Source organism: Nicotiana tabacum, chromosome 8, assembly GCF_000715075.1.
Source record: "Nicotiana tabacum cultivar K326 chromosome 8, ASM71507v2, whole genome shotgun sequence".
Taxonomy (NCBI): domain Eukaryota; kingdom Viridiplantae; phylum Streptophyta; class Magnoliopsida; order Solanales; family Solanaceae; genus Nicotiana; species Nicotiana tabacum.
The window spans coordinates 197,885,387-197,902,758 of record NC_134087.1 but is presented as its reverse complement, the minus strand read 5'-3'; the positions used below and the strand labels follow the sequence as shown (position 1 = coordinate 197,902,758).

Below are 17,372 nucleotides of genomic sequence, written 5' to 3'. Positions count from 1 at the left end.
CACGTAGTTCGGCCAGTTTTGACACGAGGAGGAAAAACATAAACCATTTTGAACTAACTCTTTTCTTTCTCAAGAAACCCCTTTTTCCTTCTTCTTTTTTTCAAGAAATCTTTTTCTTCTCTTTTTCTTTCAAAAATTCGACAGAGTTTCGGCATATTTTGGACACCATTTTTGGAAACGAGTGAAATCCTCTCTCATACCTCAAACTTGGTTTTTCTTTGATTTTCCTACCTAACCCAGAATCCGGTCAACATGCAAGCCGAAACAAATGAATGCACATGTAGCACGTAAAAAATGCATCAGGTTGGTCTTTTATTTTCGGTCACACCTGTCCTAGACGGACCCAACCCCTGTGTTGAGTCCCCAAGGTCAATTGCACATGATGCAAATAAACGTTCCTACTAGGGATCCGACATGAGGCTGTGTTATTCTAAGTTTAAAACCTGGGTGTATTGTTCTAGACCTGGCTTACCCGAGAGGACAACTCGAGCTGAGGGGGGCATCGTACCGGTAACCAAATGATCATCCAGCTTTACAACTTGTCCGAACCTCGTTCTAATTAGGGTATGACACTAACAGAAAGAAGTCACGCCAGTATGCACTTCTCAGAAGATTGGAAGAGAGGGGTTTCGTAGTAGTTTATATACAATTCAGATAATATCAAAGCAGTAAAAAGCAACATTTAGCACATTAGGCTCAAATATATAAAAATCAGATAATATATAAAAGCCATATATAACAGTTATTCTATGCTCGAATTCTTGAACCCTGAAACAGAAGTTCTGGGTTATTATCCCAGCAGAGTCGCCAGAGCTGTCACACCTCCTTTTTCTACCCGCGGAAGGGGTATAGGAGAGTTTTTTCCAATTTAAGTGACAATCGAAACGGGATTATTTTATTTAAAATTCAGAGTCACCACTTGGGATAATTTATGGTGTCCCAAGTCACCGGTTTTAAATCCCGAATCGAGGAAAGATTGACTCTGTTTTACAGTCCGTAAAACACAGAAACCCGGGTAAGGAATTCTGTTAACTCGGGAGAAAGTGTTAGTCATTCTCGGGTTCCGTGGTTCTAGCATGGTCGCTCAACTATTATGATGGCCTAATTAAATGATTAATTACATATTTTAAAACTTATGTGCATTTTAAAACTTTCTAACCGCTTTTACTATTTTTAGGAAAATTTAAGGTTATTTAAAACACCTCATAAACCACGCTACATGAAATGCACCCGCGGTTCACGATACGTTCTATTTAACCTTATTGGAAATTGAAGTTGGGTCACATGAAATGTACACCCGGATTATAGCAATTACAAATCACAACTACGTTACGGGAACTGTATCCGTAGCTATGATAATTATTTAATTAATGCGCCTAAAGCAAACTACAAGATTTATTTTTAGTATCTAAGTTATAATGCTTAATAAGAGGGCCATAGGTGATTTAATTATAATGGCACACCTCAATCCATTTTTAAGAATTATATCTAACTAAAATAATCTAAGGATGTTCTTATATAACTATTAGTTGAAAGAAAAGAAAGTTGGTGTATATGCTGGGCCTTTGATTATTTGGAGGAAGTTGGACCAGCAACAAGCCCAAATTAATATTCGATTAAGGGAAGCAAAATGTTGGGACTACCTGGGCTCGAAACTGAGCCCAAAAAGGCATGAATCTTGAAGATCTCGTCAGGCCTAATACGATCAGGACTATTTCGTTTGGGCTGATTCCAAGCCCAACAATCCCATAAAATACACATTGAAATTAATTAAAAGCAAGACCTGATTAAAAGAAACAAGCCAAGGTTGAATCCCGTTGGGCTCAAAATTGAGCCCAAAGCAGAATAAGACCGGATCTGGTCACTCTGGGCCCGTGACAGACGAGCCTACTTATGGGGCCAAATCAAACCCACATATTCGCAAGTAGGCTCTTAGTGATAAGGCCATGGCTGATATTCATACCTCTTAATTCATAAATAACAACAAGAAACTATACAAAATTCTGGAAAACTAAACATGCATGAATAATAAGATTATAGACTTCTAATTCATTTAGCATGCCTTTAATAATGAATTACAAGCTTAAAACATGACTTAACCTACGCAGTAACCATATTGACATCAAATATATGATCTATTTAACAATGTTGAAATCTAAAGGTATTCAACTGAAGTGAGTTAGTAGCTACACATTGCATCTTTCAAACATGGATGAGATACTAACCAATATCCTCTAATGAAACATCTAAATAGAGTTATCATGAACAATACATGAGAAGACAAACTAACTTAAGCACTCATATGTAGGATTCCCAACTAAAATAAATTGTTGACTATCATGCAAATCAGAAATACTTAAACGAAATCAACAAACTAAGAAGATCCTAAAATACTAAACTACTAACAAAATATCGGACTTAAAACGAAAACTGAAGCTTAAACAATTGAGGATCAAACTTCATTTAGCATTTACACATCAGCTCTAAGGTTACAAGAATCATTTCATTCACTTCCATTCCAAGGATTCGAATGTGTACCTGGATACAACAAAAACAAAACCAAAATTTGCTAGAAGTCAGCTATTAGCAGCAAAGCAGTAGCAGGTTCACAGCAAAGGAAGCAATGAAAGTTCACCCAAACAGCATCAAAAACCAATCCTCACTTCAGCTTAGAAAGCTAGAAAATCCCCAGAAAATACCACTTTGAAACCTTTTCCCAAAGAAAAGAAATCTAACTCAAAGAACTATAAAGATTTTCAGCCGCTTTTTGTTTTCTATTTTTTTTTTTTTTTGGTTTTTGATATCTTCCCTAGAATTTTAGCAAGTGAGCTTCTTATAGAAGGGTTTTATGGCAGCAGAGCTTGGTTTTTAATTCACGTTCAGGTACTCCTCCTTTTTTATTTTGACCCCCCAAGTCCCTTAAAGAGAATGTTTGGACCCCTGCCTTTCTTGGCATGCAAGCCTTGCCTTATTCTCTAGAAACTTCTTTCTTAACCGAAAATATTCCCTAAACCTCAATTCCCAAAGTACGTCCTGACAGTCTGGTATTTACTCCCCAAAATGAGTCAACCATGGGTCAAATTGACCCAAGACCCAAGCCCATATGAATGGGCTTCTTCTGCCCAGGCCAGAGATGACCATGAAACCAAGGTATAGACCCAAATATAGCAAAATGAGCATTTAATGAAATTAAACTAGATTACGACCTAAAAGCTAACTGGACACTTAATCAAAAGAAAAAGAAGAAGAAGAAAAGAAAAGGAATAAAGATAAAGAAAGAGAAATCTGAACCACAAATGAACCATCCAAACAAAATACTTTAATAATTTAAATATTAATTCAAAACTACTATCTAAACCAAATAAACCAGACCAAACCGGAAAATCAAATAGAAATAAAGAAGAAGAAAACAAGAAAAAAAAAAAACAATATTAATCCTAACATACAATTAACCTAAACAAATTATTTTAAAAGATTAGACTAGTCGACAACAAATGGACTAATTATAATAAGACGAACAGAAATAGACACAACAAGAGAGGGAAATAATATGTACTGTTTTGGCCGGAAACATTTGAGCAACAAAGCGAGTCGACGAACGGCAGCACTTGACGAAGTTTTGCCGGTCTTTTTGATTTTGCATGAAATTCGGTGAGCCTTGAAACGAGCCGAAATTGATGCTAATCGATTGTTCTTAATGAGAACAATCGATTGACATAAATTCCGACTCAAAATCAACCTTAAAATCCATTTAAAACTTCAAAAAGGGACGAATTAGGGTTTTCAATTTCTGGGTCAGATTTGAAATTGGGACAAATAGGTGAGGATTTTGGGGAAAGTTGTGATGAATTAGGGAACAGGGGTGGGTGATGATTGTGTGGTATGAACTTGGGTTCGATTGGGGTTACGTCGCCGGCCGGTGTGTTTGGGAATTTTGGGGGCGGCGTGGATTAACTAGAGTTAGGGGTGAAGCTGGAATGAGGGAGTTCGAAATGGGGGGGAAGCTGTTAGGACAGCTTTATACAAAGTTAGTTCCCAGTTCACAACTGTTGGATCACATAAGATCAACGACTGTGATGATAAGGGCCCAAAAACGGGGTCGTTTGATGATGGAGAAGACTGGACCGGGTGTTTTGATTTGGGCTTGGATCGGGGGAAATTTGGGGCGGGTCTTGTGGTAAAGAAACTTAGGCTTCAGCATTTTTTGCCCAAGTTAAGGCAGCCTCTTCTTGGTTTTCTCTAATTCCCTTTTTTCAACTATTCTTTTATTTTTCTTTAATTAATGAAATCCTAAAATTAAATTCCTAAATTATCTAAATTGTAAAATTATACTAATTACCTAATTAAAATAATTATAAAGATTACGTGATCCTAAAAGCACTGATCTAAAAATTAAAAGGTAAAATGTAAACATGAGCTATTTTTTATTTTTATTTTTTTATAAAATAATTAATTAATTAATTAATCCTAAATAATAAAAATAAAGACCTAAATGCAATGCATGGAATTTTTGTATTTTTTATGATTTTAATAAAAATAAACATGCACAGAAAATGCAAACATTTAACACAAATTCCTACAAAAATCCTATGAAATTGCAAATAGTTGGAAAAAAATTATTTCTTTAATTTGTAGGAGTATTTCACATAGGGCAAAATCACGTGCTCACGCATACAATCTAAACTTTATGTTATTTTGACGAAGGATAGAATGATACATGAACTACTTGATATCCTATTTAAGAAAACATGTTTGCATAGTTCATTACTTGCAGTATACATGGTGCACAATACTCAAAAGATTTCTCTTACTTCTAATTGCTAGTTGCAAAATAGAACTTATATTTTCTTTTAATTATGTAATCTCACTACACTACGATGAGGAAATGATCTTCCACTCACACTTAACTTTTAAACAACAGAAGTAACATTAGCATGGACTGAAACCAAATCTCTCCAATAAAAAAGGATGTTTAGCGACTCAGAATTGGAGCCAATAAAGAAAAAATCAATAGTCCCTACACCTTGAAGAACAATTATAAAAGGCTTCATCTTGAAGAAAACAGTGAACTCTATCAGAATTCTAAGTAAATCATGCCAAAATTAATTATGTAAACTTATTTTGGGTTCAAGATTTAATAAAACATGTCTATTGTAAACTCAATACCTGGATAGAATATTGGAGGAAAATTAACGCTGTCAATTTATGGCAGTCAATTAATAATAAAGTTTTATGCACAACTTCTTGATGAAAAAAATCTTTGACTTTGAAGAAAAAGGAGCAGTTTGAGCAGTAAAATCAAGCAAAAGAAGTAGATAAAACAGGTAAAAAAAAATAATGTTAAATTTGATCTTTGAATAGTTACTCAAAGAAATTTTGATCCATGTTACTATACCCAAGTGAAAATTAAACCCAAATAATTTGGGTTCAAAACATCAACAGAAAGAAAGAAATCATATACACTACTCACACCATAAAGCTTAAAGAAAAAAAGAACGATTATAGAAGATAATGCGCAAATAAGAAAAGAAAAATTACCTGAAGTTGATTTCTCACTGATTGCTTTTTGGGTCAAAACTTTCTCGCGATTGAAATATTTTTTTTCACCTGTAATCGCTGTTCTTCAAATCCTTCGAGCGAAACAAATGGAGTTTGGAACTTTGAGGATTTGGGAGTTTTGGGTTACCAATCGAGATTGGGGATTTTTGGTTAACAAATGAATTTAGGGATTTGGGAATTTAGGACATGGGTTTAAGAGTTTGCTGGGTTGCTATGATTGTCGATTCCAGCTTTGGATTTAATAAAGGAAACTCATTGAGGTAAAAGACAAAAAAAATAAAAACGAACCCATTCCAACAGCAATGAGATGATTTGGGAATTTTCTTTAAGAATTTGCTGGTGATTTGCCAAAGAAGGTGATTTGGGTCTTTAAGAGTTTGCTGGTAATTTGCCAAAGAAGGTGATTTGGGAGTTACCGATGAGATCGAGCATCGAAAGTGTCGACAATATGTGAGGAATTTTAATTTAGTTTTTATATTTACCAAAATAAAATAAATAAGAAATAAAAGAAAAAAGGGTTATATTGGCGGGTTTAGCAAAATTTAGGGGGAAAAACGAGGAGGGAACAAAATACTCGTTCTGATATTAAAAACTTTCTAGAACCGTTACTACAAATAGGCCTATTGGGACGGTTCATACAACCGTTCCTATAAAAAAAAAAGAACTATGGTAACAGTTAAGTATCAACTAGAACGGTTTAGTATCTAAAGTGTGCTGATTTTATCCAAATTCTATTGTAACGGTTGTAACCGTTAACGTATCTACTCTATTTCCATGGTTTAATAACCGTTTCCAAAACAACCCTTCCCATAGGCCTATTTTCCGGGAGTGGGGGTGCTGCACCAACAGGCCTACGCCTCTCATAAGCCTCCCACCAAGTGAAGGCAACTCCAAAAAACTGAAAAGTAATGAAAGTGACCCTGCTAGTCTCCAGAATACCCGTTGTATGAAGAATCGTCTGACACTTGTCCAAGAAACCCATGGCATCCTCGCTCTCTACACCACTGAAAGTCGGAGGCTGAAGTCTACCAAACCTCTCCAACCTACGCTGCTTGTCCTCTGGCATGGCAAGAGCTACATAGTCCTGAGCAACTGCAACCGGCTAGGCTGGATGTGCCCCCGGTGTCTGAAGTCCCTGCACGACCTGCTCAGGTGTGCGAGCGATGAGAGTCTGAGTGCCTCCCCCGGCCTAAGAAGTAGTTGCGGCTGTAGTAACTAAGACCGCCTGAGCTAGGCCAGTGCATACTGATAGAATCTGAGTCAGGGCCTCCTGAAGACCCGGAATCACAATGGGCTGAGCTGGTGCTGCTGGAGCGTCCACAACTAGGACCTGATCATGAACTGGGGCGGCTGGTGGATCTGTAGGTGATGCCCTAGCTGCTGTGCGGGCTACACCCATGCCCCTGATGCGACCTCGACTGCATCCTCGACCTCTAGTGGCCCTAGCTGGTGGTACTGGTGGTCATCCATCCTGACCGGTCGCTCGTGTTCTCACCATCTGTGAGAGAATAGAATAACAGAAGTTTAGTACTCGGATCAACAGATTCGCACGACAAGAAAATTTCAAGAATATGAAGTTTTCCTAAAGGTTCTACAGCCTCTCGAGGATAAACACAGACGTCTCCGTACTGATCTGCGAGACTCTACTAAACCTACTCATGACTCGTGAGACCTATGTAACCTAGGCTCTGATACCAACTTGTCACGACCCTAAATTCGGACCCGGTCGTGATGGCGCCTCTCGTGAAGACAAGGTCAGCCGACACAACTCCCAATTCATTTTAACAATTATAATAACACAATTTAAGTCATTAACATGCTAATAATTCCAATATAAAAGTGAAATAGTACAATTTGCTGAAAACCAACACAGCCCGACATCGGGGTGTTACCAATCATGAGCATCTAACATAAGTCTAAGAGTATGAAAGAGTTTATACAGTCTATTACAGAATTAGAACAAAGGAAGTAAAATAGGAGGGAGAAACACTGGGCTGCGAACGCCGAGCAGCAACCTAGTGGACTCCAAATAGCATGCTGGGAGCAATCAACCCTCACTGGCGGGATCCGAAACTCTTGAATCTGCACACAGGGTGTAGGGAGTAATGTGAGTATTCCGACTCAGTGAATAATAAAAGTAAAAGCAGCTGAGAGGTAAGAAATCACGTAAAGCACAACAACATGCTATAAAGAGGCAGTATAAGATCAATACAATGCAACAAAATAGTGAAAACTTGTAGAAACACCTCAGTTAAGTAAATACCTCTTTTAAACATCTTTTAACAGTTAAACAGGCGAATGAAAAGTAGCGAGAAAAGATAAACACATAAAATCAGCCCCTCGAGCACAATACCAACAGAAATAAGCCCCTCGGGCAATAACTTGGAACAACCTCAGTCCCTCGGGCTACATCACATATCATATTGGGTACCCAAAATCACTAGGGGTGTATAGACTCCGGGAGCGGCCCTTACGGCCCAAGCACAATATCAAGCCATCTCGTGGCATAATCAAACAGGCTCTCGGCCTCATATCAAGCCACCTTGTGGCGTACAAATCAAGGCCTCGGCCTCATAATCATGAATCAGCTCAATACCTCACAACACAGCCCCTCAGCCCTACTCAGTCAGAAATCTCTAAAAGCCACTCGGACACAGTAAAATATGATGCCCAAATATGGTTGAGTTATGAAAACAATAGAATATAGCATGTCTGAATACAAGTCTAAAGTCAAAACAGTGAGGAATAGTAGTAAAAATCCCCTAAGGATCCAAAACAGTTGGCACAAGGCCCAAATATGGCTTTCAGCCCAAACAATGATGATAGCAAACAATTTTCAATCAAATACGCAATAAAACAGTCATACGGGATGGACTAAGTCACAATCCTTAATGGTTCACGACCCCACGCTCGTCATCTAGCGTGTGCGTCACCTTAAAGTAGCACAACGATGTAAAATCCAGGGTTTCATACCCTTGGGACAACATTTACAATCATTACTCACCTCTACCCGGTCCAAACTCTAGCTAGCGATGCCTTTGCCCCTCGAATCGGCCTTCGAATGCTCCAAATCTAGCCAAAATCAGTACATAACTATCAAAATATGCTAAGGGAACAAAGTTCACTCAAAATAAATCAAATTATAACACAAATCTTGAAATTAACCAAAACTCGACTCCCGGGCCCACGTCTCGGAATTCGATAAAATTTATATCAATAGACTTCTTATCTTCCAACGAGTTCATACATATCAAAAGTACTAAAATCCGATCACAAATTACCCCTCAAACCCTTGCTCAAAGGTCTCTAATCTCAAGCCCTAGTTTCCCAATTTTTAACCCTTAATTTCCATTAATTTTCAAGTCAAATAAGTGAAATAACACCATGGAAACGAGTTTAGGGTCCAAAATCCTTACCTCAATGAAATCCCCTCGAAATCTCTCTTAAAATAGCTCCATCAAACTCAAACCCGAATAAAAATGGTGAAGAACAACTCAAAATTCGCGAAAGGGAGTTTATATACTTTCTGGCCCAACAAAATCGCACATGCGGCCAAAATCCCGCTCCTGCGGTCCATGAACCGCTTATGTGGTTTTCACTTAAGTCCCTCCGGGCAGCATCTGGGCCCAGGAATCGCACCTGCGGTCCCGCATATGCACCCTTTTCACCGCATCTGCGGTCAAGATCCAAATGGCCAACCTCTGCTTCTGCGGCCTCCTCTTCGTATCTATGGAGTCGCACTTGCGGTCCCAATCCGTAGGTGTGGAAATATCAAAAGTAGAAAATTCTGCAGCTCCTCCAAAACTCCAAACTCCCTATCAACCATCCAAATCCATCCTGAAGCCCTCAGGACCTCAAACAAACATGTCAACATATACCATAACCTTATTCAAAATCGTTCCAACCTTCGGAACGCTCAAAACAACATCAAAACACCAAAATCACATCGAATTCAAGCCTAAGATTCCAAAATCTTCCAAATTCTGCTTTATATCAAAAAGTCTATCAAACCACGTCCGAATGACCTGAAATTTTGCACATACATCCCAAATGACATAACAGACCTACTTCAACTCCCAGAATTCCATTCCGACCTCCATATCACAATCTCACCTATCAACCGGATAATGCCAAAATTCCAACTTCGTCAATTCAAGCCTAAATCTACTCTGGGCCTTCAAAACCCATTCCGATCACGCTCCTAAGTCCCAAATCATCTCCCAAAGCCGTCCAAACCATCGAAATTCACATCCGAGTCCTATTTCACATAAATCAACATCCGGTTGATTTTTTCAACTTAAACTCACTCAAAAGAGACTAAGAGTCTCAAACTTTACCAAAACCTTTTTGAACCCGAGCCAACCAACCCGATAACACATAGTACCGATAAACAAAGCAATAAGAAGCAAAAATGGGGGAAACAGAGCTGTAACTCATGAGACGACTGGCCGGGTCGTCACATTCATCTACGATAAGGACCTTTTGAGGATCAGGGTTTGAAGAAGACATAACTATACGAAGGTGAAGAAAAGGTTGAATTGCAAAGTACGAGAAACTTTTTTGTGAAAGAAAAGACAAAGGGTATGTTTATACTCAGAAGCAACCGTCAAACAAAAAGGTAATGATGGAAACGTCATTATGAAAACTGTCACTTCGTGATTGATGCAGCAGTATAAAAGACCTAAAAGACGTTGAGGAACTGCAGAACCAGTCAAAAGGCACCACGTGTCACACGCATTAAATGGAAGTGACATGCGAAGCATCAGTTCAGAAAAAGGTATAATGCTATGTGGGAACAGCGGAAAGATTTCCGCTTTAATGAGATCCACTTCCGAAATATTCAATTGTTGAATAAATAGCAAGTTGGGGGACTATCAGTATTAAGGAAAATCGAGTTAACATTTGGAATTAATTATGTGGATGACATGTCAAGAAACGTGGATTAATAGAAGAGTGACAGCTGGCAAAGAGTACTTAAATAGACGCGGGTCTTAATAGGTACGGGCAAAGGGTCAAGAAAACATGAAGGAATGATTACTCGGGTCTCTTGATAATTTGAAGAGACACCAGTGGAATGAACCAAGATAGCAATAAGTACAGATACGTAATATTTGCAATTAATGAGCATAAATGATGGGGAACGTTATAGAATATCACGAAACAGTTATGATTGCCAATTATAAGATTTCATTAATGTCATTAATTTCTCATAATGGATCTATTATGAGAGGAAAGAAATGTAGTACTTAGAAATAGCTATAAAAGGGAGAGAATTAACATTTACATGGAGACACAGATGGTTATTGAAATATACTTATTTACATTGCTTTATATTTGGTTACTTCTCAATCTAATTTTTCCTTTCTCGTTACACAATTATTTTTTTATTTGATTATCAGTAACCCGAGTTCTTCTAAAAATAAGCTTTGACCGAAATTTCTATTTTCTGGTTAAACAAAATTGAGGTAATATTTCATATTAATTAATCATATGTACAAGACTATCAAAGACAAAAAACATGACGATTTCTTTTTATCTCTTTTTTTAAATTCTTGGTAAGTAAAGTTACTTGATATTTATATTAATAAGTGATAATGGTAAGAACCTAATGAAATAGATATGTAAACTGACTCAAACACCGCTATTTGTATAAAAAACAATTATGGGAAAATAACATACCATAGATTTATTTATGGTATTTCACCTTGTACGAGTAATTATTTTTCTTAAAGTGGGTATACTCTCCCTAACTTATAGGAGAAATGGCTTTCTGGCCACTTAAACCTGTAGGACTTTTGAAAGCCGATAAACAAACTTTGGTCTTTCCCATTTAAACACTCAAACTCGTGAAACATATAACTAATAAACATATTTTACCCTTGACTCTACGCGCGTGTATTACACATTCGATAACGTGTCCATCCAGTCAGCAAATGACCAATGAGACTGGTACACGTCAAGGGCATGAAATTAACCCCCCCCTCTTTTAATCAGTGCACCGACAAACCCTCCCCCATTTTTCATCTATTTTCCTCTCTCTAACCAACCGTCCCCTCTTAAACCTAGGTGAAGCAATGGCCTAAACATTAGTCATCCCCTTCCAAAATTAATTGTAATCACTCCAAAACCAACCGATTGGGATCCCCCTCCCCCCCCTCTTTTAATCAAAAGCTGATCGAGCTTCGTTTGGTCTGAGCTTTCGATTTCAGTCAAGTTATAGGCTCTGAAGGTTAGTTTATTTCTTTTGATGTCGTTTTCTATTTTGTCTTCTAATTTCTTGTGAAATAATGTGGGTAATGTTTGATAGTGAAAGCTATTTTTGTCTGCATGCACAATTTTTCATCTGTTATTTTGGGATTTTATATTAAGGATTTTATATTTGGAGAAACACTTGAATATTCACTCTATTTTAGGGGTTTTATCTTTTTCATGTCTGATCTGGCATTTGGGATTAAACAATTAGGGCTTTTGTATACATGCACAAATTATGGAATTTTATATTAGGATTTTGGGAAAAACAGTCGTATATTCACTTTATTTTAGGGGTTTGTCTTTTTCATGAGTGATATGACATTTAGGGTTAAAAATAGGCTTTTTTGAATATCAAAATATTCTTGTCTCCCACTTTGTTAAAGTTTATGGCTTTTTAGGGTTGAAGTGTATCTCACTTGGCCCCTCTTTTTTTATAGGTTTCAATGGTTGTCTATGTGAAATTACAGTTTCATCATCTAGGGTGGTTAGTGGCTGACCCATTTATGAGGTATATAAACGAGCAAACTTGGCCAGTTGTTCTTCAAGCTGACATTGATGAATTACATATAATTCATTTTCATGATTGGGCTAAGGATATGGGATACTTAACAGTAGATAAATATGCATGTAAAATTAACCGAAAAGGAGAATTTAGATTTCTGAAATATGATGCTGATGTGTTAGCTTTCTGTCAAGACCTTAAGGATGGAGCTTTTATTGATGTGTATATATATCGCACAATTAATACACCATGTCTTGATTTGGACCTAGATGAAATGTTAAGTAGTGGTGGTTTAAATGTGGGTCCCACTAATGTTCAGCCATTTGGCTTTAATAAAAGGTCACATGGGCAAACAAGTGATGTTAATGCTAGGGCAATATACTCACCTAACAATGATATAAATAGGGGTGATAACACTCATGGGAAGGGTAAAGAGAGGGCTGCTGAAAGTGATTCTGAAACAGAAGAGTCTAGTGAATATGAAGGTGAGTTCTATAACTTTCATTTAGCAACTGATTTTGAGGGTGATGCTGAGGGTGGTGAGCTAAGTACTGAGAGTGAGGATAAAAATTATGAGGCTATTTCTGAAGATGATGATACAGATGAGTCATTATATGGTTCTGATGAGGATATTGTTGGAGAGACAAGTGACCTAGAACCTGAAGTTGTTGTTGTCAGACAGGCTACAGTGAATGCAAAGTGTAGTAAATTAAGATCTAGTGAAATTAATACTAATGAGATACCTAGTGGACCTGTAGGTATAGACCCTGGTTTTGGAGACATGTATAAAGACAGGGGATCCAATTATGATGGAAAGTTGGGAGGGGATGAGCAATATCTGGACAGTTCAGATCCAGGTAGTGAGGATACAGATGATGAAGTAGTTGAAGAAGATGGGGTGCACAACCCTCAACTAAGAAGATACAGTAGCACGGTATACTTTGATCCTGCTTGTAAGAAAAAAAAATCCAGTTGGAAATGGTGTTTGAAAATGTGAAGCAGTTCAAATCTGTTTTGCAAGATTATGTTGTACAAAGAAGAGTTCAAATTAAGTTGAGGCCTAATGAGCAACATATGGTTAGGGCAAAATGTGTGAACTCAATAAGATGTAGATGACATATTTTGGGAAGTTTGGAGGGACACACAGGGGATTTCATTGTCAGCAGCTACTACCCTATTCATAAGTGTTTTAGAGCAACCAGAAACAAGATGGCTAATACAGCATGGGTAGCTAAATATTTCAAGGACAAGATTATCAACCAACCTGACATAAAGCTTAGGAAGTTGCAAGATTTGATTATGATAAAGTATGGTGTGTATGTGGGAAAATCCATATATGCCAGGGCTAAACATCAGGTCATGGGTCAGTATCTTAGTGATTAAAAATCCATATATGCTAGGGCTAAACATCAGGTCATGGGTAAGTATCTTGGTGATTACAAGAAGGAGTTTGCTAGAATATATGATTATGCTGACATGTTGAGGTCTACAAATCCTGGCAGCACTGTTGTTGTGAAGACCTCCAAAAATACTTGGTAAAAAGGTATTTGTGGGTATTTGTATTTGTCTACATGATTGCAAAGTGGCTTGGTTTGAAGGATGTAGAAATGTTATTGGCTTTGATGGAGCATTTTTGAAGGGTGTGTGTAAGAGTGAGCTACTATCATGTATTGGTAAAGATGGTAACAACCGAATGTACCTTGTTACCTGGGTAGTGGTTGAAAAGGAGACAAAGCACACATGGTCATGGTTTTTTAGATGCTTGATACATGATCTGCAGCTCACAAAATCCTAAGGTGAGGGCTGACCATCATTTCTAATATGCAGAAGGTATATACTTCACCCCTGTTCTTCCTTTAATTACTTGTCTACTTTATATATGTTTCTGATATTCTAATTGTTTTTCTTGTTGCTTAAGGGACTTGTTACATCTGTTTCTGAGTTATTGCCAAATGTTGAGCACAAAATGTGTGCAAAACACATATGGAGCAACTGGAAACAAAAGTGGAAAAGAAAAGAAAGAAGGAAGAAGTTCTTGGCCTGTGCAAGGGCTTCATTTGTAGCATATTTGAAGGCTAAGATAGATGAGCTGGCAGAATTAGGTGATAGTAAGATCATTGAGGACTTGCTGAGATACCCAAAATAATGTTGGTGTAGAGCATTCTTCAAAGATTGGAGTAAATGTGATTCTGTGGAGACCAACATGTGTGAGAGCTTTAACAATTGGATCTTGTCTGCTAGGCACAAGTCTATCATAACCATATTAAAAGAGATTAGAGTCAAGGTGATGGAGAGGATGACTAGCATGAGAGAATTTGCAACAAGGTGGATTTCTGATGTATCTCCTATGGCAATGGGGTACAGAGAGGAACAATCTCAATATGCTGTTAAGCATGAATTTAAATAGAATGGGGACACTGGGTATGAGATACAACATGGGGTTTACAAATATATTGTTGACTTGTCCAACAATACATGCACATATAGAGCATGGCAGCTCAAAGAAATATCATGCTCCCATGCAATATGTGCAATGTTTTTAAGAGATTTGTGCCTGCTGACTATGTAACCCACTGGTACAGGAAAGAAACATACCTAAAGGTTGTTAGTTGTTACATACAGCCAGTAACCAACATGGAGATGTGGCCATCAACACAGAATCCAACTGTTGAGCCTCCTATAATTACCAAGATACCTGGTAGACCTAAGAAAAATAGAAAAAGAGCTCAAGATGAACCTAAAAAAAAGTTTGGTAGGAGATCAAGGAAAGGGATACCAATGACATGCTCTAATTGTAAAACAATAGGCCATAACAAGAAAGAGTGTCCTATCCTGGTAATGAATTCAATTTGTTTCTGATTGTGTCTTGTAATTTGGTTGTTTCTATATCTCATTTTATATTTTGGAAATTTCAGAAAGTACAAGGATCTAGAACAGCAGGAACCAGTAATGCCGGTGCTACTCAACCATCACATGCTGCTCAAACAACAACTCAACAATCAGGTCCTACAAGTGATTCTGGAACTGTCAGGACTAGAAATACTCAACCATCAGTTGTTGAAGTGCATCTGTAAGTATTCATTTTTTACTTTAGTTAATCTATATTAGGACCATGATTTTTAAATTACTAGATAGTATTTTATCTTACATCAGGATACTGGAAGTATGAGATCAAGAACTTCTGAGGATATTATAGCTAGTGTTAAAGGAAGGCCAAGAGGTAGTGGACTTTGAGGAAGACCAAGAACTACTGGATTTGGTATATTGTTTAGTGATACAGGAACAGTGATGGAAAGGGTAAGATCATTGAGGATTTGAATTTTTATTTATATATTAGTAGTTTGGGTGCTAATTTGGCTTCCTATGCAGTGTGGATCAAGAGATATGGTACATTCTGCTCCTACAAAAGTAGTGGATAATGGGCAGACCAATATCGATCTTGGATATAGTGCACCTGGACTAAGGTGGCAAGGAAGAAATGCTATATCGCAAAGGCAACTTCAACAACAGTTGAGGAGAAGACAAACTCAAGCAAGCCTTAGCCAACCTCAAGTCCATTCTTCATCTCAGCCAAGCCAGTCTCCATGTCAAAACTTGAGCCAATCTCAGCAAAACATCAACCAATCTCAACCTTGAAGATGACTGAATGTTTGTTTTTTGTGATAACTTAAGTCTGTTAGTTGCAGAACTTAATTTGTAGGTTAACTTAAGTCTGTTTTAGTATGACTTTTCTTTTGGAACAATGTTTAAACTATTTCTGCTACTAGGCAGCAATTCAGTGCTAATTTTGTCAACCAAGAAGGCTGATTGAACTTGGTTGTTTATATATGTGTGCTTGTTTATGTCAAAATTGCTTTTCATTCCACAAAAAATACATCATTCATTCTATCATTATCATTGTACATAGGGTTATGAAGATACTAATTAGTGCTAACTAGACTAAGAAGAAAATTATAATTATTAGTGCTACTACAACAACTAAAGTTACAATGATTTTCACCCTCTTCCTACGCCGTAGTCGATCTCTCTCTCTCTCTAATTCTTGATAACAACCCTAAAATTACCTGTTTATAGTGATCTGAAAGAGGTGGGTCAAACTACCTAAAAAAATTACAAGAATTGGCTCGACCATAGTTTGAGCACCCATAAAACCTTCTTCCGGATTTGTTGGCTTCCAAGTGATGCAAATATGAGCTTCAACTCCACAATGACAAAATACAAGACTTTGATTCATTATCACAGTCTGGAAAAAGAAAAAAAAATAAAGAAAGCTTCAGATTTATGAAGGAATGAAGCTTCAAATGCTATATAATAGAGGGAATAGAGGGATAATGTGTTTTACATTGAAGGAATAAGAACCCACTTAAATAGGCCCCATTTTTTACCGTTGGGCGTTGGGAAGAGGGCTCTCACGCTCCTAAACGTCGTGAGACTCACGCAGCAGGCTGACTAGGACCAACTAACGCCACATGAGATGGGTCAACGGTCAAATGTGTTTATTAGTTATAGGTTTCACGAGTTTGAGTAGGGATGTCCGTCGGTCGGTACGGTACGGTATTTAGACATTTCGGTTCGGTATTCAGTTTCTTAAAATCCTATACCAATACCGTACCTAATTAAAATTCGGTATGGTTCGGATTTTCTCCTTTCGGTTTCGGTTTATTCGGTTCGGTAACTTCGGTTTATTCGGTTTGAATACTAACTAGTGCATAGAGCCATAAACTCTAATATTCTTAATGAAAATACCCAAAAATACAAAATGAAAATGTTTGTTGACAAAAATTTTGTCCAAAACTAGCAAATATGGACCCAAATAGAGAAAATTGTATATAAAAGAATATTTGATCATTAGAAATGTCTTGTTACCTATTTAGAGTTAATTGATGAATTTAGAGAATAAAGGAAAGTAAAATTTTAGATTTTTTATATTTATGTTATAATTGATAATAGATGTTTTGTGTAATATAATATATATATTTCGCTACGGTATTGGTATTTCGGTATTTTATTTTAAAATACCAAATACCAAACCTAATATTAATTTTTTAAAACTTAAACC

The 17,372-nt window shown here is 37.2% G+C and overlaps 1 long non-coding RNA gene across 1 annotated transcript; it reads right to left on the bottom strand.

The window, feature by feature from the left end:
• Positions 1 to 2,131: 2,131 nt before the first annotated feature.
• Positions 2,132 to 5,930, bottom strand: LOC107816287 (uncharacterized). Its single transcript, XR_001654907.2, has 2 exons — positions 5,539 to 5,930; positions 2,132 to 2,538 (listed from the first exon to the last, which is right to left on the bottom strand). It is a non-coding gene; the product is annotated as an uncharacterized LOC107816287 (long non-coding RNA).
• Positions 5,931 to 17,372: the final 11,442 nt, after the last annotated feature.